The following is a 23,802-nucleotide window of genomic DNA, read 5'->3' as shown; positions in this document are numbered from 1 at the left end:
TGATAAAGATCAAAGACTAGAGACTTCAGTACAGATTAAACCTCAATGGAAATAAGATGAAAACTCTCACTACTGGCCCAATAAGCAATATTAAGATAAACAGTGAAAAGATTGACGTTGTCAAGGATTTCATTTTACTTGTATCCATAGTCAACACTCAAAGAAGCCAGCAGTTAGGAAATCCAACGATGTATTCATTGGGCACAAGACCTCGTTAAAATTTTGATGAACACTGATATTTCCCTGACTCAAGTTATGATATTTTAAAATACCTCATAAGCATGGGAAACCTGGACAATGACTGGGCAAGCCAATGAATAAGAGAAGAATTGGTATCATTGAACTATGATATTGTCTTAGGACATGAAGCATACCATGGAAGAATTGCGAGAATGCTCCTTAGAAGCAAGGATGGGAAGATTTTGTCTCTGGAACATTGGGCACGTTATCAAGAGGAACCATCCCCTAGAGAAGGACATCTTGCTTCGTGAAAAAGCTGTTAGGATAAAGAAGTGGAAACCCCTCAATGTGAGGGACTGACATTGGCTGCAACAAAAAGAATGGGGCCGAACCTGGCAGTGTTTAGTTCTGGTGTACACAGGATCCTATGATTTGGAACAGACGCAATGACACCTAACCTCACAACGTTTGTTTATATAACATTCTAAAGCATTATCCCCTATTATCAGAGCATTATCCCCACTATCATTTGTTTAACCATTACTTGTCCCCTGAGCTTAGCACTCAACTAACGACTCACCCAAAGATAGGCAATTCAAACGCACACCCAGAGTGGCTTCAGAAAGAAGACATGACTGTGGTAGTTTCATAATCTGTTGTCAACTTGAGACTATTAAGAGTGAAGGGGTGGAGTTTAGCCTGTCAATCAGGTCACAGCTGGATGACCTCATTTGGAGGCAACATGGAGATAAATAACTCACTGGAGGCGGGACACACACTTACTCCCTGCAAGACATTCCTGCTGACAAGACACATGGAGCTATAGCAGAGTCTTAGAGCTGGAGGAGCCATGTGGAGATCCCTGTCAGCATTGAGATGGTTCCACCACCAATGGATCCACAAGCCTTTCCACCCACTGGCCTTGATCTTCCTGCATTCGGCCTCATTGCATGTGTTGTGTGAGTCTGAAGAGAAATATATAGATTGGTATCAGACATAGGGGCTAATAATATTGGACTTATGGACTTTATCTGGACTGGGCTGGGGTATTTTCTTAATGTACAATTGCACTTTGATATAAAGCTCTTTCTTTTTTTAATAAAGCTCTGTCTTACACACATATGAGCATCCTGGATTTGTTTCCCTAGTCAACCTTGAATAACACAATGACCATATGATTCTGAAAGGCCACCACCTAGAAAACCTTCTGGATGGATGGATGCATTGTGAGAAGAGCTGTAAGAGCCCCCAGTAAAATGAATTTAAAGAAAGAAAGAAAACCTTCTGGTACAATTCTGTTTAGCACACGAGTCAAGAGCGACTCAATCTTAATGGGCTTGTAACAATGGGGAGCACTTTCACTCCATGAATGGTGGAGGAGTATATCATATGCACAAAGACCAATGCATTATATGAATGCAAATGTCATTCCATTCTCCCACCCACGTTATTGATTTCTCTCTCTTTGTCAAGAACAGGACCTCAGCTAATGTTGAATGATACTGTGAATGCACATATCAGATTCTCTAAACAAATTTTTGTAATACTAATGGAGGACATTGCAAACCAAAGGTGGAACACCCTTAACTGTGCCAAGTACCTTAATCTATAGGCACTGCTGCATCCTGAAATATTACAAAGGCAATCACTACACTCTGATAGCAAGCACTGTGTAAGCTATATCCATAAAAATAATGCTAGGGCAAATATTGCTACCAGCCATTTGGGTTTCAGCCGGAACTTCAATTTCTATAGTGCTACTGTATTCTCTTTCCCCTGGTACTACTAGTTTGGGATCAGGAGGTTCAATTAGGAAGTTTAGCAACTGGAAACAAAGGAAAATGTTACCACTCATTGTCATTGTAATGAACCATCATTAGGAAGGAATTAAACCATTTTCTTTCATTCTTAGAGGCTTTCAGTATGCTCTATATTATAAAAAAATGAGGAGGTTAGTTTAACATTCAATAATCTTCAAAGTGTTCGCACTAAACTACCCTTTGATTTAAAATGACTGCATTGGTGTAAAGAAGTCATTAAGTGCTCAGCGACTAAGAGGCTGTGAATTTGATGGAAGAAAAGCCTTAGGAATCTGCTTTGGAAAGATCACAGCTGCTGACATCCTAGAGCAGTGGTTCTCCACCTTCCTAACTGTGATCCTTTCATACACTTCCTCATGTTGTGGTGACCCCAACCATAAAATTATTTTCATTGCTACTTCATAACTAAGTGTGCTGCCGTTAGGAATCATAATGTAAATATCTGATATGCAGGATGTATTGTCATTGCTACAAATTGAACATAATTATAGCATGGTGATTAATCACAAAAACAATATGTAATTATATATCGTGAAATATTTATTTCTAATGACAAATAAATGAAATTTGCCTTGAAGCATGGTATAGCATGCATAACAGTCTTTACGCGGGGTACTCATCTGTGGACATAACTACTTGTGGGCGGACCCACCTGGGATGGCTAGAGGAGCAGTGTCTCGGCTCTTAAGACCGTCAGAAATATGTGTTTTCCGATGGTCTTGGGGGACACCTATGAAAGGGTCATTAGACCCCCAAAGGGGTCATGACCCACAGGTTGAGAATCATTGTCCTAGAGAGCACTGCCCTTACTCTGCATCACCTGTAACCCACTTGACAACAACAACAACTATTATTATTATTATGTCCCAGGCACAGTGATAGACTCCTTGCAAATGTTTAACTCAGGGAAACCTGGCCAGTCACCCCACTCACAGGAAAACGTGCTAAGGAAAAGCCTCCCTCTAATACCAACGTTCTTGCCAAGGTCCCCACGAAGGGGACACAGTATTGTATTAAGAATGAAGCCATCACATGCTTTCACAAATACAACAGGGAGTTTTGCAGCTATTGAAAATACACCTTACATAGTTCCATTTTTAAAATCAATTGTTTTCCTTGTTTCCCATTCAATTTTACTATTTTTTGTAGGTTTGTGTTAGTCTGGGTTGACTAGAGAAACAAATTCATAGACACTCATATGTGTATAAGAAAGCGCTTTATATAAAGAGTAATTGTATATTAAGAAAACATCCCAGTCCAGCCCAGGTCAAGTCCACAAATCCAATATCAGCCCATATGTCCAATACCATTCTATAAATTCTTCTTCAGACTCACACAACACTTGCAATGCTGCCAAATGCAGGAAGATCACAGGCCAGTGGGTGGAATGTCTCGTGGATCCATTGGCAGTCAAAGCATCTCACACTAGCATGTGTCTCCATGTGGCTCCTCCAGTTCCAGGGCTCCGGCTCCATCAGTGCAGGTCCAGGTGGCTTGTCAACAGGAATGTCTCACAGGGAGTAGTTTGAGTCCCACCTACAGTGAGCTATTAATCTCCGTGGCACCTCCAATGGAGATCACCAACCTGCAATCTGATTGATAGGCTAGACTCCACTCCTTTGAAAGTTGACAGTTGATTATGCAACTGCCACAAGGTTTGAGTTTTATAATAACACGGTCCCATTTATTGCATATATAATTGCAACAAATATACTAAAGAATTGATAGTGTGAATTTATTTACTTATATTTAATTTGATATCTTAACATTCAAAAAGTGAATAAAGAAGATTTGATGCATTTAAATTGTGGTGCTAACTGATCTGTCTTGGAAGAAGTACAAACAGGGTTCTCTTTAGAAGCAAGGATGGCAAGACTTTGTCCCACATACTTTAGACATGTTGTCAGGACAGACCAGTGCCTGGAGAAGGACATTATGTTTGGTAAAGTAGAGGGACAATGAAAAAGAGGAAAGCCTTGGATTATGTCCCAATAAAGCTGTTTATAAAAAAATAAAAAGAGAGGGAGGTCTTCAAGGAGATGGATTAAGACCATGCGGCAACGATGGGCTCAAGCTTCGGAACATTTGTGAGGATGCTGCAGGACCAGTCAGTGTTGCGTTCTGTTATGCATAAGGTCACTAGGGGTTGTAACTGACTCAATGGCACCTCGGCAAGAACACCCTATTTTAACCTAAAAAAATGCTACTAGTTTTTTTTTTTAACATTTTATTAGGGGCTCATACAACTCTTATCACAATCCATGCATATATAGACAATTGTATAAAGCACATCTGTACATTCTTTCCCCTAATCATTTTCTTTCTTTTCTTTTTTTACATTTTATTAGGGGCTCATACAACTCTTATCACAATCCACCCATATACATACATCAATTGTATAAAGCACATCCATACATTCTTTGCCCTAATCACTCTCAAAGCATTTGCCCTCCACTTAAGCCCTCTGCATCAGGGCCTCATTTTTGCTACTAGTTTTTCATTGTTTGACTCCACCAGCAGGCTCCACAGGAGAGAGATGAGATTCTCGGTGACTATAAAGATTTACCACCTTGGAAACACAAAGGAGTTCTACTCAGTCCTATAGGGTCACTGTGTCAGGCTGGGTTGACTAGAGAAACAAATCCTGAGACACTCATATATGTAAAAGAAAGAGTTTTATATCAATAAATAATTATATATATCAAGGAAGCATCCCAGCCCCATTCAATGCAAGTCCATAAGTCCGATACTAGTCCTTAAATCCCTCTTCAGATTCACACAGTCACATGCAATGATGCAGAATACAGTAAGATCACAGTCTTGTGGACTCAATGGCGGTGGCTCCATCACAGGGCTTGCAACAACCAAGCTCAGCTAGCAGTAAGGTGAAGGCAGAGAGAGAGAGAGAGAGAGAGAGAGAGAGAGAGAGAGAGAGAGAGAGAGAGAGAGAGAGAGAGAGAGAGAGAGAGAGAGAGAGAGAGATATTGATTCCCAGGACCCACAATCAGGCTGACTGACAGGGTAAACTCCACTTCTACACTTTTAAATATCTTCAAGTTGATATGAAATTATGTATCTACCACAGTCACGAAGAGTCAGAATTGAATTGGTGGCAGTGAGCTTAGCTTTTAGTTTCATATTTTGACATCAGCAAGATAGCTGTTCCCAGGAATTTACTCTTAGTCCCGTGACGGAGCGGAATGACTCACTTATTACTCAAACTCCCTCAAATCCTTTCCCTCCCTCAATCCAATCAGAATGTTATCAAAGTATATAAATAAGCTTTGCTCTAATTCCTGTACCTAAACAACTCAATTAGTGATGGATTTGGAAGTTTCACCCCTTGCTCTGCTACCCTGTCTTGTTTTCTGCATCTCAGCACCTGCCAGGGTTCATACAGAGCGCCGAATCAGGGTACTACCTTTTACAACTCTGTGTGGAGCTTTAATTTTCCAATAAATATTTTGCATTTACTGCAGAATGCCCACGAGGGAACATGAACATTTTGACCAGCCGGGGTTTTTACTGCTTGTGGAGCAGGAGGAGCCCCCGTGGTAGAAATTATATGTAGAAAGAGCTCTCACCTAACACAAAGGCTTAACTGGAAAAATGAGGAAAGTTAGGGGGGAAAAAGGAATCAATATGAGTTTAATAAGACAGGAAGAAGAATGTGACGAGATGATGGTGAGACCTGGAATCAATTAGATCAAATAATATCCTGTGTTACATGTGCAACTGAAATAGCAAAAAAAAAAAAATAGGCTCCTGAACTTATAGCCTATTTCAGAACGCAGAGGGCTTTTAAAGCAATGTTTCCTTAATTAAGCTGTTTCGGCTACAGGGTGGGTGGGTCACAGACAGCTAACTAAAAAGTTTCTTTCTAAGGAATGTACGTTTGTCCTAATAGGGGACTCATCACCATGGCAACTGGTGGAAAGGCTGACATAACAACTAAGTTACCAGGCCAACAATACGTCCCTACACAGATCCTTCTCCCAAACATTCTTTTCTCATTTCCTCTTCCACCACTGATTCCTTCCTCCATTCCCCACTGGGCTTCTGCCAGATACCCTGACTGTTGGTCCCCGCCAGCCTGCATACCTATCCGGTGGTCTGCTCCCAGAACTTTATCCTCAGCACCTAAGTTCATGCCCTCACGACTAGCTAGGGGTACGCTGCATTCAGGCAGGGACATGCTGGATTGCTGGGGGGCAAGAGAGAGTCCTGTGACTGAGGGACAGGCCACACAGGGGTCACAGTCACAACAAGCAAACATGGTGGCCTGTGAGGCTGTCACTAGCATGTGACACAATGACAGGTCATTTTTATGGACTTTTAATGTGTACAGATAACGAAGCATTTGCCATTTCAATACGTATCAATGATATTAAATGCCTTGATCACGCCGGTCAACCACCACCACCATTTCTAAAAATTTCCATCATCTTCCAGAGAAGCTTATCACCCTCAACCAACTCTCCCTGGCTCATCATCTCTTTCCTACTTCCTCCCCGGGTAACCACCGATAAACAATGATCTCTCTCTATTTCCGTAGTCTCGATGTTTCATGGAAGTAGGATCGCACACTGTTTGCTCTTTTGAGTTCATGCAAGCTACAGAATGCACTAGAACTTCATTTCCCATTCTGCATCACTTCGCATGAACTTAGTCATTTACTGGGGTTGACTTCTTAGTCACACACTGTCAGCTATCCTGAGCTAACAACATTCTGATATGATCCTCCACTGCATGTCCCATGGGGGGGAAGATACCTTAGGGCTCTGTGTCAGGGCCAGGCTTCTGAAGCAGCTGACGGGGCTAGAATGGTCGTTCCAACAGGCAGAACTCATCCAATGGTTATCACCATGGGAACACACAGGCTATTTTATCTTAAAACCCATCACTATGATCAGTGCTGGCCTAGGAAACAATGATACAAGGAAAGAGTTACAGCGCTCACATGCGGGATTCCCCTTCTCTGGGGAATAAATGGGTTTTAATGCTTTACAAGTGCAGTTAGGGAAGCATAATAAATGTAGTTAAGAAAAAAATAAAAGTAGAGATTAAGTAATAATGCATCTTTAGGAAATACTCTTGCTAACAGATCCTCTTTTGTTCACGTTCCCACTTTATATAAGTATTGCGAACTGCTGAAGGGCAAAGACTTAAAAAAAAATGACTGTCAATTGAATCTAGTCCAGTGTCCAGAATCAACTGCTTCATTAAAAGGTTTGGTTCACATTCATTATCTCCCTGAGGGAAGCAGAAGCAGGAAACACCAAGGTTTCCATTTTGGCAATCGCACGAGCTGTGCGGTCTGGGACAGTCACTAAAGCTAAACTTTGTCCATTCATCAGTTTAGTATATGGAATAAGATGCTTCTTAGACCCCCTGGAAGCTTAAAGAACACCATGACGCTATCTCATTACCCACTAGGAGGAGTCACGGAAACATGAGTGGCTCCATTTTGCCCCTTACAGATAAAGCAAACGGTTTAGTATGGAGAGAAAGGATTAATTCCTCTTCTTCGGCGAACCCAGAAGTACAGTGAAAAATAGAATGACATTTCTGAAGACCCCAGCTGGTGCGGTTGATGAGTGCGCTTGGGTGATAACTGAAAAAGGTTGGGAGAAAGGCCACCCAGAGGCACCTCAGCAGAAAGGCCTGGTAGACTACTTCCAACAAAAGGGAGTGCAGGGGAGTCACGGAAAACCCCCTGGAGCACATTCTAGACGGACAGACATGGGTAGCCCCAAGTCACAGTGAACACAAAGGTCACTGGCAAATAACGTATCTTTTAAAATTTTCCCATAAGTCCATGTGCCCTGGATTAAATCCATATAATTTGGGAATTTGGAAAGAAGGATATGTGATTTGTAGAGAAGGATATGAGTATATGTATATATTCATTATAGATTGAATATATTAGGATCATATATCACTAATATGTCATATTTATTTGTATGCTAAATATATCTTTATTAATATGTCACATTTGTGTACTAAATATATCTTAACTATATTATATATGCACATGTATATTGATGGCTTGAAAACACTGGACTATTTCTAGCTTTTCAGGTAAAAGGGAGGCAATAAACATTTGTTCAGGAAACAAATGCATGAATATTTAACTTCTGTTGCAAGAATTTTTTTTTTAGAAGTAATACCATGTTTGTTCCTGATCAGTAAGATTCCAAGCCCCTCAATTGTGCTTTGTTTGATAAGGTCCTACTTATTCCCTTTGAAGACTTCTTAAACACTAACTCAACCGAGCTACTTTGTATATAGTCTCTCCCTCAAACTGAGGAGAGCGTAAATCCAAAGACAACCATGCACTGTTGACTCATTAGGCTGCCAGCCCTGAAAGACAATTCGTAGTCTTTTCAGTAATAATCATGTCCATCTCCATGGCCGTGCCCAAGAGCGCCTGCTGAATGGTGGTGGGTGGAATGCGGTCGATGGTCACAGTGTCCCCCAGATGCAATGTTTTCTGGCATTTCTCAGAGGAAGAGAGCAGTTAATCTGCATTTAATTTTTAAACAGCGTTTCATCCTTTTCCTCCTCTACAAAGCCACACACAGCAAAGAAGAAAAAAAATCCTGCTGCTCATGCTACGCATTCTTTTACCAATTCTTCTGGGCTGTTCTTCCATGTCTGTTTAGAACAGCTAATCTTCCACAAACCTGGACTGAGTACAAGAGCCACATCTCCAACATTCCTAATCACACAAACATAAATAAGGCCTGAACACCATTAACCCCCATTGGACAACAGCATTTCCTGGCTACAGACCTAAAGACGGTTCAGGAAACATACGATATCTATTTCCTATTCATTCCAAAGAGTTCATGACAGAGAAGAGCTACCAGAAAGGTCTACTTAAATAGGGTCTAGCCAAGAAATTTCAAACAGTGAATGTTTGAGCCGGAAATTTTTCATCTTTATCAGCACAGACGGTTATAAAGAGGATCTATTTCTGTATTCGACACCTCCTGGAACGATGAGGTCTTTTCCCAAGTCCTGCATTTTTAAAACAAATCTCTAAATTGGCCGGCCCCTGCCTTCGGAAGTCTCAAGGCACAGAAGGACTCATGGGAAATGAGGAGTTCTGATTACAGTAGCTAACCATCTGCCTGGTTTGCTTTTTCAAGGTGAATACATCTGCCAAGTTTGGGTCCTGTTGGAGAGGGGAGGGAAGGAGCTACTAAGTTTTCATTAAACCTCTGTCATCTTAAGGGCAAATACCAAGGTTTAGACGGACAATTCCGTCCTTTCCGTCTCGAGAAGTTAACTGTAACACAAAATTCCTGGCCATTGGGTGTGATATGTGTACAAGAATCCCCCCAGAGTCCTGAGCAGTTTCTGATAAGACACACCTTTCACATTTAACAGGTCGATTTCAGAAATACCCTCTCGTGTAAGTTTGTCCTCAAGCACTCCAAAGCATGTGCATATGTTGATTCTAACTGTAAGTGTATTCTCGTTTAACATTGAAAGACTGAAGGTCAATGAGATAAAGCAGAGCTGGGGTCATTCAGGGGAGGGGCCAGAGTATGACTGCATTCTGTGGCAATCCTGAGGATGGAGGGCAAAGGCAGACTGCTCTTCTTGGTTTGGGTGGTCCTCTCACCATTGCTACGCCTCTCCCAAACTTCCTACATAGCAGGGGTTCTTAGTTCGTTTACTCAGCTGTGAAACGGAAGGTTGGAGGGCCTCCCTCCAGGGGTGCCTCAGAAGCAAGGCCAGGTGATCCATTTCCTTGGCTGTTTGTGTCTTTCAGATATGAGCATGCATGAGAATCAACTGGGTGGACATCAAAAGACTGATGCTATAGGTTTGAAATTAGCCCCCACCCCCAGCCCCAATTCCATGGCTAATAACTTCTCATCAGAGAGGGATGGAGATGGGGCAGGAGGTACACATTTCCTGGGAGCACCATTCTCTTCCTCAGCTGCAAGCACAAGGAAAGCACATCCAAGAAGCGTGGCTTTCTATTTCTGAGTGAAAGGACAAGTACTGAAGCAAGGTTTAGATGAGCTGGTCAGGGGTTCTCAAACGTTCAGACGAGACAGATACTGTTTTGGCACAGGAAGCTAGGGAAACTGGAATCTTCCGGTCAGGAGGTTATTGGAAATAGGGACAATCTTCTTTTCGATGCGGATCTGTAGACTGGGTGCATTCAACCATTCCTGGTGGGTAAAACCCTACTTTCCTTGCTACACTAGACGCTCATAAATTCCCAATCTTATTTGGCCCACTGCTTTTCAGAGGGGAAAAAATTACTCAGCAATGAAACACTTTCATACCATAGCCCATAATCCATGATAAAGTGTAGGTATCTGCTTTGGCAGGCCCCCCTGGATTGTTTCAGCGCCCCACCCCCACCCCCAGGGGTTGTGAGGGTGCCCGCTTTGGAAAACACTGCTTGAAAACCTATGCTTTTCTCTTGAAAAATCGCTTAGCAAATCCAATCCCAGTTTGAGAATATAAAATGTCAATCAGCTCCCCTTCCTCCTGTCTTTACTAATTCTAGGGACTTGGGACTACCAGGGAGCTTCTGGACCAGATGCACAGTCATAGATGATCCTGTTAACTCCTCTACAACTTCCTCACCAAGGTGGGATTGAGAGACAGGGCTGGGATGGACTCCATCCTGGCGTCTCTGCTGTTGAAATCTCCTGGGTGATTCACACCTCTTCTCGTTTCCCAAGACTGGTTTCTGGGGACAGTAGCTTGCAGAGTCTGAAATGCAGCCACAGCAGATGCTGGAAGGACAGACAATCCTCACTCTGAATACAGTCTCACAGACAATGTCGAGAGGATCGTAGAAAATGAGAAGAGGAATGTAGAGAAATCATCCGAACAGAAGGATCTCTAGTCTTTGCCCACCTGGTCTACCTGCATCAGACAGCTGTGCCTATCCTATCATACTGCAGGGACTTGCTGTTCTTGCAAAGCAGCGACCACCAAACCCCACTGAATTTTTTCTAGCATCTTTTGAAAACAAGGCACAATGTAAAGATCAAAATCGACTTATTGGGAAGAAGAGAAAATTTGGTTGCTATTAGAGGTTTACGTGACAAGGAAATAGATCACCTGACCTTGCTTCTGAGGCACCCTGGATAGAGGCCCTCCAACCTTCCGTTTCACAGCTGAGTAAACGAACTAAGAACCCCCTAGTTGCCATGACTTTTGCCCTCTTTTTGGAAATAAAAGAACCTTCACAGGCCCAGACAACTTAATTCTGGAATTGCAGAAGAATACATATTTCCCTTGTTTTGATTGAATCACGAGATTTATTTAATGAACATATTCTGTGCAATCTTGTTCTCAGATCGTCGTTAACTAGTTTGTAAAATCACTAAAATAAATGGTTAAAATGCCATTAAAAAAAAAGAATATGTTGTTAACCCAGAGGGTATGAAATTACAGCTTTCTATAGACTACCCCCATATAACCCCTTTGCTGAAATCACATTGCCTTCTAGTTGTCAGGACCAATAGTAATAAGAGTGCTTCACAATCAGCAAATACATCGTAAGCCAATGATACTCGTTTGTACACCCACAGGACGCATACATTTCTTTGCAGCCCAACACTTAGGGTGAGATGGAAACAAGTTAGAATTTCCACGTGAGAAAAGTTCCATAAATTTTCTTTAAAACGTAAAGCATTAACAACGGTGTTTTCACACAGGAAAGAAGCTGATTAGAAATCTCAGAAAGAGGATCTGGGAATGTCACTTACAGGTTACCATGCTACCAAGGACCTTGGCGGTGCTGTGGGTTAAACTTTAGGCTTCCAGATTGAGATAGGAAGAAAGGTCTGATGATCTACTTCCAAAGGTCAGCTCATCACCACCACCCCTGCACCCCGACGCCGGGGCTCACACAGCGTATTGTTTGACAAGAGTGTTATCACATGAGCCTTGGTTGGAAGGCACTACAACAGACAATGGCCCCCACAATGGGGTTGAGCCTACCAATGATAATGGCGATTGGGTGGGAATGGGCACTGTTTGATTCTGTTGCTCACAGGGTCACTCTGACTTGGAACGGATGCCACAGGTGACAACAGTCATGCTTGAAAATCAGTTTCATCAGAGTATACTGCCTAACAATGAACACAAGGCATTGCCCAGCCAATGCTCACATTTGAAGCTCCTGCTCGTCAACATGTGAGGAAGAGGGGAGAGACGCCCTGTGTTTATGGAAAGCCACAGAAGAGCACTCGCTGCGTGGTCCCAAGCCTCCAGGAGGCCAGCATCCAGTGGTTAACTTGATGTGTCCCGCAGGCTTCACCGAAAATCTCCTACATGTTCTTCCTAAAAGGCCTCCAACCGCATTGTGGAGCCCGCATCTCAGGCTGCAACAATCCCTATGTGGGAAAGACCACATTCTGGTCAAGGGGACACTTCACACTTGAGCAGTAATGAGACTTAATGGGAACATAGTCATGTGCCATGCCAACGGGAGAGAAACAGATCCAAATTTGCCTCCCACAATGAGCTCGCCAAGTGTGGGAACTCTGACTGGGACATTTTCCACCTAGTAGCATGCCTGCAATTTTAACAGCCTGGGGACTCGGGCTAGACAATTTTATGGTCCCTTCTGACCCCCCAAGTGCTTTTGTGGGGCTTTAGTTTGCCTTGCATGGGCTTACAAGTGGTTTTCTGAAACGGGAAAGCTCTTTGAGCCAAGTATATGCAGTGTTTGTTTTCTCCCGTCACAGTGAAACAAAACACGTGCTAATTGATACGCATTCATTCTTGTTACGTCAAACCCCTGTAGAACTCTGTGGGGCTAGATTTGGTTTCCATCCAGAGTATCTTCTGCATCTATACAATTAAAATGCCATTCATCCTAAGCCATGAAAACAGGGAAGCTGGGCAGACTTGGCTTTTTAAATAAACCTTTCAGAGAACCATGAAAAATGAACATCTCTGTGCATCCGATGAGAAAGACATTCACTTTCTCGAGCAAACTGTGCATGTTGCACAGATACGGAGCACTTTGCATACCTGTATGTCAGTGTCTGGCTTCACAATCCAAAAGATAAAATTCATGAACTCTGCGCATTGTGCAAGCTTTGGCACTGAGCTCAGCCACCATCCAATGATGACTGAAGACATGGCGACAAAGTTCTGTCCCTCTGTTAAGATCTGGGGGACAGAGCCCAGTTGAAGCTAGGAGTTCATGAGCTTTCCTGTATCTCTTTGTCTGCAATACCTAATAGAATCTCTAACCTGAGCATGGCAAGTGGAAATCAGAGTAGAAAATTAACTCCATCAGATCAACAATTAAAACCAAACCTACTGCCACCCAGCTATCTCTAACTCATAGGGTATCTGCAGTCTTTGTGGATGCCGACATGATAGGTTCCAATCGCTGACCCTTAGGTTAGTGGCCCAATACCATAGGCAGGGTGACGTATACACACGTGGCTCTGAAAATTGAAAATGAAAATTAAATGATCAGAGTTTCATTGATAAAATTTTCAAGGGATATAACACAGAGAGTGATGATTTCATTTGCAGAAATACATTTAAGCCTCTTGAATAATTTTTAAGTTGTTGTGAGGGATGGGATGGGCTCTTCCATCTCACAAGTTTGCCAGCTCCTGCATTGCAATTATATACAGAACAGGGCTAGATTTTGAACAATTGCAACATTTAGGATTTAACCATAATAATCATAACAGGCACTCTAGAAAATTGTGTTGCTCTAATTTGACCTGGGTGTGGGTTTAAAAGTATCAGTCTGATGGTAGAGGAGAAGGTCTCTCTAAGTAAAAGCAGTTTTAGGTTTCCGGAAAATTTGTGCAACAAGCAAATAGCCCCCACATCCCCTTGCCCCCCGTTTCTCCAGCCATCTGAACATCTTTCATCTGTATGGTAGATTTGTTGCAATTGATTCAGTACTCATTGATACATGAGTACTGATTATCATTAAATAAAGTCCACAGCTCACATCCATTTTTTGGGTAGCCAAATATTGTATGAGACCACTGTTACAATAGGAAAGGTCAAGACAGAGATGTTCATACCAAAAGAAACAGACAGACTGGTGCTTATCAGGGGCGAAAGGGGAAGGGAGAGAAGGGGAAATAACAGACGAGAAGGCAGACAGGTGTTGATTTGGGGAAATAGTCTTCCATATCACAGAGGAGAGAGATGCAGGGCAAGCTATTGAGAATGTTGATAAGTCATTTTATGTTGTTGAAAATAAAACTGATGATCTGAAAGGTTACCCCCATCTATTCACATTAAAAAGTGGTTAAAAAGAGAGGTCTGAGGGGCCGGCCCCAAGCCCAACTACATGGACATCTGCCCCTCCTCCCAGAAGAATTTATTTCAGAGGACAGCACTGAAGCTGCAGCTCAGGGAGAGGGACATGTCTATCAGAGCAAACAGGAGCAAATGAAGGGGAAGGAAGAGAGAGAGTGGAGCACATCCTGGCCTACCAGGCCTGAAGGACAATATCCTTGCTCAGAACAGCCAATTCACAGAGAAGACCACATTGCCAGCCCCACTATGAGACTCGACATCCCTCACTGACATATAGCCCTACAGGGGGCAACGCTGGAGACACAGTGTGGGAATTGTGCCCAACCTGATCCCACCACACCCAGGCAAAACACTAAGGGCATGCAACAGAACAGCAAAGGGAACAGAGCAACAAAGTCCCCAGGGAGTACCAAAAATAGATTTTGGGGCTACAGTTTGGCACCCCATCAGACTTGGCCATAAAACACTCCTAAAGGCCAACAAACAGTCCTTGACTAACTGCAGTCCTTTTTTTTTTAAATGTTGCGTTGTGGGTTTTTTTGTTTTGTCATTGGCTTTTTGTTGCTTGATTTTACTTTGTCTTATTTTTGCATGTTATTATCTCCGCAGGTCTATCTAAATAAGATAGGCTGGATGAACAATCTGGAGGAGAAAACAACGGGACCTACAGTTCCGGGGGTACATGGGAGAGATAGATGTGAGGTGGGGGGGGGGGGAAGGAAGTGGTGTCAGCAAACCCAGGGACAAGGGAAAAAGAAGTGATCCAAATCGGTGCTGAGGAGGGTATAGGAGGCCTGGTAGGGTGTGATCAAGGGTAATGTAACTGCGAGGAATTACTGAAACCCAAATGAAGGCTGAACATGATAGTGGGACAAGAGGTAACTAAAAGGAAATAAAGGAAAGAGCTAGGAGGCAAAGGGCATTTATAGAGGTCTAAATAAAGGCATATACATATGTAAATATATTTATATATGAGGATGGGGAAATAGATCTATGTGCATACATTTATAGGTTTAGTATGAAGATAGCAGATGGACATTGAGCCTCCACTCAAGAATTCCCTCAATGCAAGAATACTTAGTTCTATTAAACTAGCATTCCATGATGCTCACCTTCCTGACACAATTGCTGAAGACAAAGCAGGAGCATAAACAAATGTGTTGAAGCAAGCTGATGGAACCCGGATATCAAGAGATATAGGGTCTGGGGTCTTAAAGGCTTGAAGGTAAACAAGCAGCCTATCTAGCTCAGAAGCAACAAAGCCCACATGGAAGAAGCACACCAGCCTGTGTGATCACAAGGTGTAGAAGGGATCAGGTATCAGGCATTAAAGAACAAAAAAATCAAATCATTGTGAATGAGGGGGAGTGTGGAGTGGGGACCCAAAGCCCCTCTATAGGCAATCGGACATCCTCTTACAGAAAAGTCATGGGAGGAAACGAGCCAGTCAGGGCGCAGTGTAGCAGGGTGCTGTCAAGGTGCCCTGTAATAACTTTCCTCTAGTTTCTAAATGCTTTCTCCCCCCATGCCCATATTGGGATCCCAATTCATATCATGATCCCAATTCTACCTTACAAATCTGTCTAGGCCACAGGATGTACACTGGTACAGATAGGAACTGGAAACACAGCGATCCAGGACGGATGATCCCTTCAGGACCAGTGGTGACTGGGAGGGTGGAGGGAGGCTGGAGCGGAAAGGGGGAACCAATTGCAGGGATCTACATATAGCCTCCTCCATGGGGACAACAGAAGAGTGGGTGAAGGGAGATGTTGGACAGTGTAAGATATGACAAGATAATAATTGATCAATTTTCAAGGGTTCATGAGGGAGGGGGGAGTGGAAAAATGAGGAGCCGATGCCAGGGGCTAATGTGGAGAGCAAATGTTTGGAGAATGATGAGGACAATGAATGTACAAATATGCTTACACAATTGATATATGTAAAATGGTTTTTAAAATTGTGGTTAAAAAAAGGTTCCCTCTTTGTGTTGTGCAGTCCTATCGGTTTTGACATATGCATCCTATCACATGTTCACCTTTTTTTTCACATGTTCACTTTTAAAGTGTCATACAGGACACTATCAGTGCTGGAAAAATGCCGTGCGCCACCTTATCTTCTCTCTTTTCTCTCTGTGAATCCTTACACTGACTTTTGCTTTTCCCAGAATGTGGTTAGAATCGCACACCGTGCAGTATTTTCATACAGTATTTGGCTTCACTTAGAAATATGCATTTAAGCTCCCTCCAAGTGTCTCTGCAGCTAGGAGTGCAATTGCTATAGCATTGCATTGTGAGAAATGGAATAATAACTAGTTGACGTACGCTACAGGAGCACCATGGTGACGCAGTGGTTATGAATTGGACTTGGTAGAGACACACTTAGGTTATGAGTGGACTGATTATCAGTTCAAAAGCACCAGTCCCTCTATGGAAGGAAGACTGGGCAAAGAGTTACAGTTCTAGAAACCCACAGGGGCAGTTCCACCCTGTCTTATGGGGTCACCATGAGCCAGAATTAATTCAAGGGTAATGAATGGCAGTGAGATTCCAAACGGTACCAAAGAAGATTTAAAAAAAAATCATTAAACAAAAAAGCATGGTGATTCTCCATTGTCAGGTAACATTACAGAGTAAAGGCACAGTTCAATCAATGGCACGACCACTTCTCCCCTGTGACCACCTGGTTAGAAGATTATATGCCCCTCTTTGGGCTAAGTGCATGGCTTGTCTTTCACTGTTCCCCACTCAAACTTAAATTATATTCCTCTATTTCAGCCAAGCCCTAACTTTGGTGTTAACTGAACATCATGCTTAGTTCATAAGTTCTGAATGTGAAGTGGAAATCCACTGGGGCCATTCCGCCCTATTATAGAGTTGCTATGAGTCGCGAATAATCCAATGGCAGTGAGTTTGGTTCCTGAGTTTCACTAAATAATGCCATGCCTAGAAATGAGAGTGCATGAAAGAATCAATATCAGAGCCAGTCTCTTCCTGGTGGCTTTCTACAATATGAAGATATGGCCTACAGGAAAGTAGCGTGGTCTGATTAAACCACCACCGTTAATGCCAACCACAACGGTGCCAAATTCCATTCACATGACTCACGGCGACCTCATGTGTGCCACAGAAGGACCCGTGCTTCCTTTATTGGCTTTCAAGGCCTGATTTTTGAAAAATAGATCACCAGGCCTTTCTTGCAAGGCACCTCTAGCTTAACTTGAACCTTCCACCTTTTCAGTTAGCACCACTGAGGGACTTGTCACTTTTTACATAGTAGCTGTCTTTGTGTGGATGAGTATCCCAAGCAATCTAAGTAGAAGGAAGTTCAACATTTCTTATGACCTTGCCTCAAACTCACATAGCATCACTTCTGCTATTTGTCCATAGCATGTCACAGAGTCAGCCTAAGGAAAAGGACCGCTCAAGAGTGTGAATATAGTGTGTTTCATTTGGGAATGGGAGGAGGGAACCGCCTCAGGGCTGTCTACTGTGCTTTTCTCTTACCGGCGTTTCTTTCTGTGATGGAGTGAAATTACTTGGGGCTGGGCAGTGACTTACTTAATGTGGTTCTTCTAACCATAGTGTCTGTGACATCCACCAAACAACCTTTTCCTGAATGGTGTGGGCCAGAGAACATGGGAGAAGATACTGATAGATTCAATTGTGAGCAATTGTTAAGAGGATTCACTGCCGGGTATAAAATGAGACATCTCAGAAGCAGAAGTGGGTATTTCACTCTCAGCAACAGAGTCAGGCGATGAGTTAAGTACTTCCTCTAGATTCCAAGACCTCTACACAGCGAACCGCCTTGATTCCAGAAGCTTTGACATGGTGAAAAGACAGAGAAGCAGCAGCACCGCAACCAGGAGTCAGAGCATGAGACAGAACTTGCCGTGTCTAATCTAACCCTTCCCAGCCCACAGATAAAGGAAAAAATCTATGTGCTTTGGGCCCAGAGGCTGGTTTGTGAGTGGAGTGTCACTTAATGCACAGAACTAGGTTCGCTGGCCTATGGAGCTGGAGCTGAGTGCCTTCCTGTTGGTGTTTACATTGGAGTGACAAGTTCTTTGGATGCTTAGCCACTGCGAATCTGTAACAACTGGAAAACTCAATCTTGAGCATTTCCACCTGAACTGTAACTTCCACAAGAAACCCCATAATCGTGAGCATTGCCTAGGAATTTCTGGGTGGTCATTGCAATAAATTGTGGAACCTAGCTGAACAAGAGAGGGCTGTGGGACACAGAACACTTGCTAAAGCTCTTCAGTTCTCATCACATGACCACACAGGAGCATGCAGCTAAGGTGTGCAAAGCTAATGGACGGGATTAGTTAATTCTGCCATTCCAGTGAGAATATAATGAGCCATTAAACTAGAAGGAACAAGGAATCCTAGGACCAGCAAGAAAGATGGACCAGGAGTAAGGCGTGGCTGAGATCTTTCAGTGGAGAGTCAGCAGGGGAGCGGCGTGGAGACCATAATGCAGAGCGGTGGGCTGCTCAGCCCGTGGGGAAGTAAACTTGGGTGCCTTTGGGCAGGAGACTGACTTGCAGAGTGGAGTCCCCTTTGAGCATTATCAGTGCTGAGGGAGCTCTGCAATACACATCTGAGCAGGGCAGAGGCCAAGGACCAGAGAAAGGCATGACAGCCAGCTTGGATAAAAAGCAGCACTGTGGACAAAATAACTCTCTCCTTAGCAAGTCGTGAGCTGTTGGTTTCTCTTACAAACACCATGACTGTGTGTGTTGTGTATGAGTTTGGTCTGGCCATTGCGATGAACTATGGGACCCAGCAGAGAAGTAGAGAGAGCTGAGTGGAAGGGACTGTTGGTGGCAGAATAGGAGTACGTAAGAGGGAGGAAGCATGTCTAGCTGACCTCTGCCTCACAGGAGTCATCGTCCTCGGGCAGATGTGGAGTTGGAATAGGTCAGATGTGGCCACCAGCCCCTTCTCTTTTCTTATAACTGCCCAGAAGTCCACTATGACTATTTATTGGTTAAATGGATAAGGCCTTACACTGTGAACGGCCTCCTCTTAGACCCGGTTCTAGGACTGATCAAATTCTGATGTATTTGTAAATGATAAGAGCGTTTTCTTTAGTAACGGATGCAAAAAAGATAACCTGAATTAAGGAGTAAAATATACAGGCTCGTCACATGTGGTTCTCTTGAGGCCGCAAATAGATTTCCTAGGCATGAGACTCCAGATACTTCTAAATGGCCTGCCGTCAGGTCTCCTGCGTTAGGAAGCAGATTTGGGATTGACCCTCTGAGTTTCTGTGCAGTTTGGGGCACTCCATCTCTCACTGGCAGACAAGGGCTTTCTGTCAGATCTCCCTGCCCTAGATCCAGCTGGCCGTATTCAGCAAGCCTGCTGTACCCCATCTGCTACGTCATCAGACAAGCTGTTGCTCCTGCCAACCAGGAGTGCACTGACTCACAAAAGCTTCCCCCACACCTCCATAATCTCTGCAGTCACAGAAGGCTTCTGTGTTCAGCCCCCTGCAATTTGCAAGCCAGTTGAGCTTCCCATCCACCTTGGTTTGGCACACGTTCCTCACACTGGGAGGGGAAATTTTCCCTTGGACACGAGGTTCGTGAACCCATCTGAGATCAGTGGTGAGGCCAGGCCTGTGGTGGTGAAGCATGACTTGGCAGCATCCAATTGTTCTGAACCTCAGTTCTAGGTCTGTGTGGCTCTCAGAGCTGAGTGCTGACCAGAAGGAAATGGTTTCCTGTTCGCCTGGACTTGCTCTTAAGGGTTTATTCAGCCCAGCCCAGCAGAGCCTCGCCCGAGTGCCGGTGCCTGCAGGTGCCCCTGTATCAAATCTCTCCGTGTGTCAATGCTCAGCAAGGAAGCACAACAGGCAAGGCCAAAAACAAGAGGGCTGGTCACCAAGAAAAGCAGCAACAACAAAAAAAGCCATTTGGGACTTTTGCCCCCAAAAAGTGAAAGTTCTTTGTTTGTTTGTTTTGCTGTCAATCATTTTATTGGGGGCTCTTACAGCTCTTATAACATTCCATACATCAATTGTATCAAGCATATTTGTACATATGTCACCATCATCATTTCCAAATCATTTCCTACTTGAGCCCTTGGTATAAGCTCCTTTTTCCCACTATCATGCTCTCAATAATTCTTCTCGAATACATTGCACTTGATTAAACTCTGGCATTATATGTTCTCCTTGCCATCAATTTTAGATCTCTTGTTGTTCCCTTATCCCCGAGTTTGTTGGCTCCCCCTCTGGACCCTCTATACTCCCATACGCACCCTCATTCCACCTCCTGAACAACGGATCCCATTGCTTTCTCCTTGGGATTGTTTATCCTGCCTATCTTATATACATAGACATAGGGTGAGTGAACAAAAAAGCAAATAAAACAAGAAAAAAAACACAATAGATAGAGTTCCAGGTCTGTCTGCTGACCCTGATGTATGCTTTCCGATCAAGTCTGATGAGGTGTCAAACCTGTCACCTGTCAGAAATCTATTTTCAGGATTCTTCAGGGACTTGGTTACTTCGCTCCCTTTCTGCCCTGTTGAACTCCCTTTGCATTTCACTCCACTGTGCATGGGGCAGACGGGGTACACTGTATGCACAGTATCTCCAGTACCGTCCTCTGTAGTTGCTTTGGGTCAGTGAGGGAATGTCGTGTCTCATGGTAGGGGCTACCCTATGGTCAGACAAGTTCCTAAGAGAATGCAGTTCAAGTTAATAAATGGTCCTATTAAAGAAGTGAACACTAAGGAACCAAAAACGAAGGAGTCATATTTATACAGGAGAGAGCATATTTGTGCATCTTCATTTTTTGGAAATATGTGTGCATCTTCATTTTTTGGAACTATTTGTGCATCTTCATTTTTTCTTTCATTATTACATTCCAGAATTGAAACATGTGCCTTCTTCCAAATTAATCAGACAATGTAGAACAGCAAACTGATCCCTCCAGCCAGAGGCAATTCTCACTCCATTCCCTGAAATCAAGTGTCCGTAGTTGGGGCTGTGTCCAGTGCCAGGGTCAAGGTCAAAGTCAAGGGCTGATGACCTACTTTTGATTTGCTTCACTGTGTAGCTGCAACGTATATACCTACCCCTGACCAAGACAGCTGTAGAATCGTTGGCAGGAGAAAGTGTCGGAGGAACAGAACTTTCTTGAAAGGAACGTGGGTGACAGGAGTGGTTGGCAACTGCTGGCTAATCTAACCTGATCAGCAACCCTGAGGAAAAAAGGTCTGGCAAACTTCTCCCATAAGGATTACAGCTAAGAAAGCCCAGTGGCACAGGCCTACTCGGTAAAATGTGGGGCCACCACGAGATGGGGCAGCTAACAAGAACAAATTTTGTTGACTCAATCAGATTAGTTAGCTGATAAAATAAATTAATTCCCATGAATATTTCCACTAGGCTCCTTAACATGGAAGCAAAAATAGATTGCTAGGCATTTTTTCCTGGACAACACTGGTTGGACTTGAACCACCAATCTTTCAGCTAGTCACAAAGCATGTTAACCATTTGCATAACCCAGGGACTCCCAACTACTTACAAGGACTATTCCCATGTTACAGCATGACATCAGAGCTGCAGGACCACAATGCATCTGACATGTTTGTAGGTGGGCATAGGAGGGAGGGAGGAACTACATGCCAACTTGGCTACTTTAGCATTTGCCATGATCAGCAAACAATATGTTCCTAAAGTAAATGATTTTGTGAAGAGGGTGGAGAGGGGGAAAGAGAGTTAATCAGCTGTTATTAAGTATAGGAACTAAGAATAAAGATCCTTTCAAGTGTTAAAGATCTTAGGATTATGTCCTTGTAAGCATTGTTGACGTTATCATTTTTTTACAACACTGTAACTATAATATATGTCAGGGAAATTGGGCTTGGCTAGTGCTTTTATTTGTTCATTGTCAATCATAATCCTTTTTAAAATAGGATGACATCAGGATCACATGGTTGGTTCACCAGTTGCTAGAGCTATCAAAAAAATTTTTTATTGGGGCTCACACAGCTCTTATCACAATCTATACATCCATCCATTGTGTCAAGCACATTTGTACATATGTTGCCATCATCATTTTCAAGACAATTTCTTTCTACCTGAGCCCTTGGTATCAGCTTATTTTTCTCCCTCCCGCGTGAACCCTTGATACTTTAGAATTGCTACAGCTATTTGAAAGTAAGTCCTCTGCTAGGATTTTGGGGATCCCTAGTTTGTGCCAACTGTTAGTGTGCCCCATGGTCAATCAAGAGATTGTGGTTTGAATCTGTCCAGAAGTGCCTCACAACAGAGGTCTAGCTCCTATTGAAAAATATTACATTGAAAACAAAAACAACCTATGAAGCACAGTTCTTCTGACACGTGGAGTTGCCACAGTCAGAATCAACTCAGTGGCTCCTGGCAGTAGGATGTTGGCACTTAAAAAGACCTTACAATTATGGAAGAAGCACACCAGCCTGTGTGATCACGAGGTGTCGACAGGATCAGGTATCAGAAGATCCCAAACCAACAAATATATCGATGTAAACGATGGGGGTCAGAGCGGAGACCCAAAGTCCATCTGTAGTAGCCAGTTGGACATTCCCTCACAGAAGGGTCACAAGAAAGGAAGGAGTCAGCCAGGGTGCAGCATAACACCAAGGGAACACACAACATTCCTTTAGTTCTTTCATGCTTCCTCCCTCCTCTCCCCTCCTCCCCCCACCACTATCATGACTCACAGTCTACCTTACAAACCCGGCTAGACCAGAGCATGTACAGAGAGAAGCTCTACGGGGGAGAAACTGCAATGATCGATGCATAACACCCCCCTCCCCCAGGGGGATGAACAAAAGAGATGTGGGTGAAGGGAGACAGTGTAAGATATGAAAATAATAATAATTTAAAATTTATCAGGGGTTCATGAGGTGGGGGGGGGAGGAAAAAGAGGAGCTGATACCAAGGGTTCAAGCAGAAAGAAAGTGTTTAGAATATGATGATGGCAACATATGCGCAAATGTGTTTGATACAATTGATGTATGGATTGTTATAACAGCTGTAAGAGCCCCTAATAAAATGATTTGTGTAAAAAAAAAAAAAGACCTTACATTTCATCCAGGTCTACCTCCTGATGTACCAGTGAAAACTGAGGTGCAACAAATAACTTGCATAGAAACATTAAACTCGATGCAAACTGTGTTTCAAAAAGCCTACTCCATGGCAGTTGGATGAATTCCACTTAACACACAGTGACAGACATCACTCCTGAGTCGGACTCCTTGCTAAGATGGGCTGAGACACAGTAGCCACTGAAATGGTTAACCTGGAGCAGAGGCAAGTAGTTTTAGCAAATTAACCAAGCCCTCTGGTCTGAAAAGGAGGCTGCCCTGTCCTCTCTGGCCTGCCTCCTTGGGAAAGCTTGCCAGAATGTACCATCCCAAAGCTTGGAATTCGTGGTGACCTAAGTTTTCATATTCAGGGTTGGAAAGTTCGAGTAAGTTTTTCACTCTCAGACTACTGCCCAATTAGA

General features: G+C 43.4%; 1 protein-coding gene and 1 pseudogene across 1 annotated transcript in view; one reads left to right on the top strand and one right to left on the bottom strand.

Moving 5' to 3' along the window:
* BMP6 (bone morphogenetic protein 6) overlaps positions 1-23,802 on the bottom strand; it is a 198,796-nt gene that overhangs the window by 67,620 nt on the left and 107,374 nt on the right. The gene's annotated exons all lie outside the window — the stretch shown is intronic.
* LOC142453119 (protein dpy-30 homolog pseudogene) lies at positions 10,751-11,071 on the top strand (annotated as a pseudogene).

This window comes from Tenrec ecaudatus, chromosome 7 (assembly GCF_050624435.1).
Source record: "Tenrec ecaudatus isolate mTenEca1 chromosome 7, mTenEca1.hap1, whole genome shotgun sequence".
Classification (NCBI taxonomy): Eukaryota; Metazoa; Chordata; class Mammalia; order Afrosoricida; family Tenrecidae; genus Tenrec; species Tenrec ecaudatus.
Note: the sequence above shows the minus strand (reverse complement) of the source record. Positions and strands in the feature narration are given on the sequence as shown.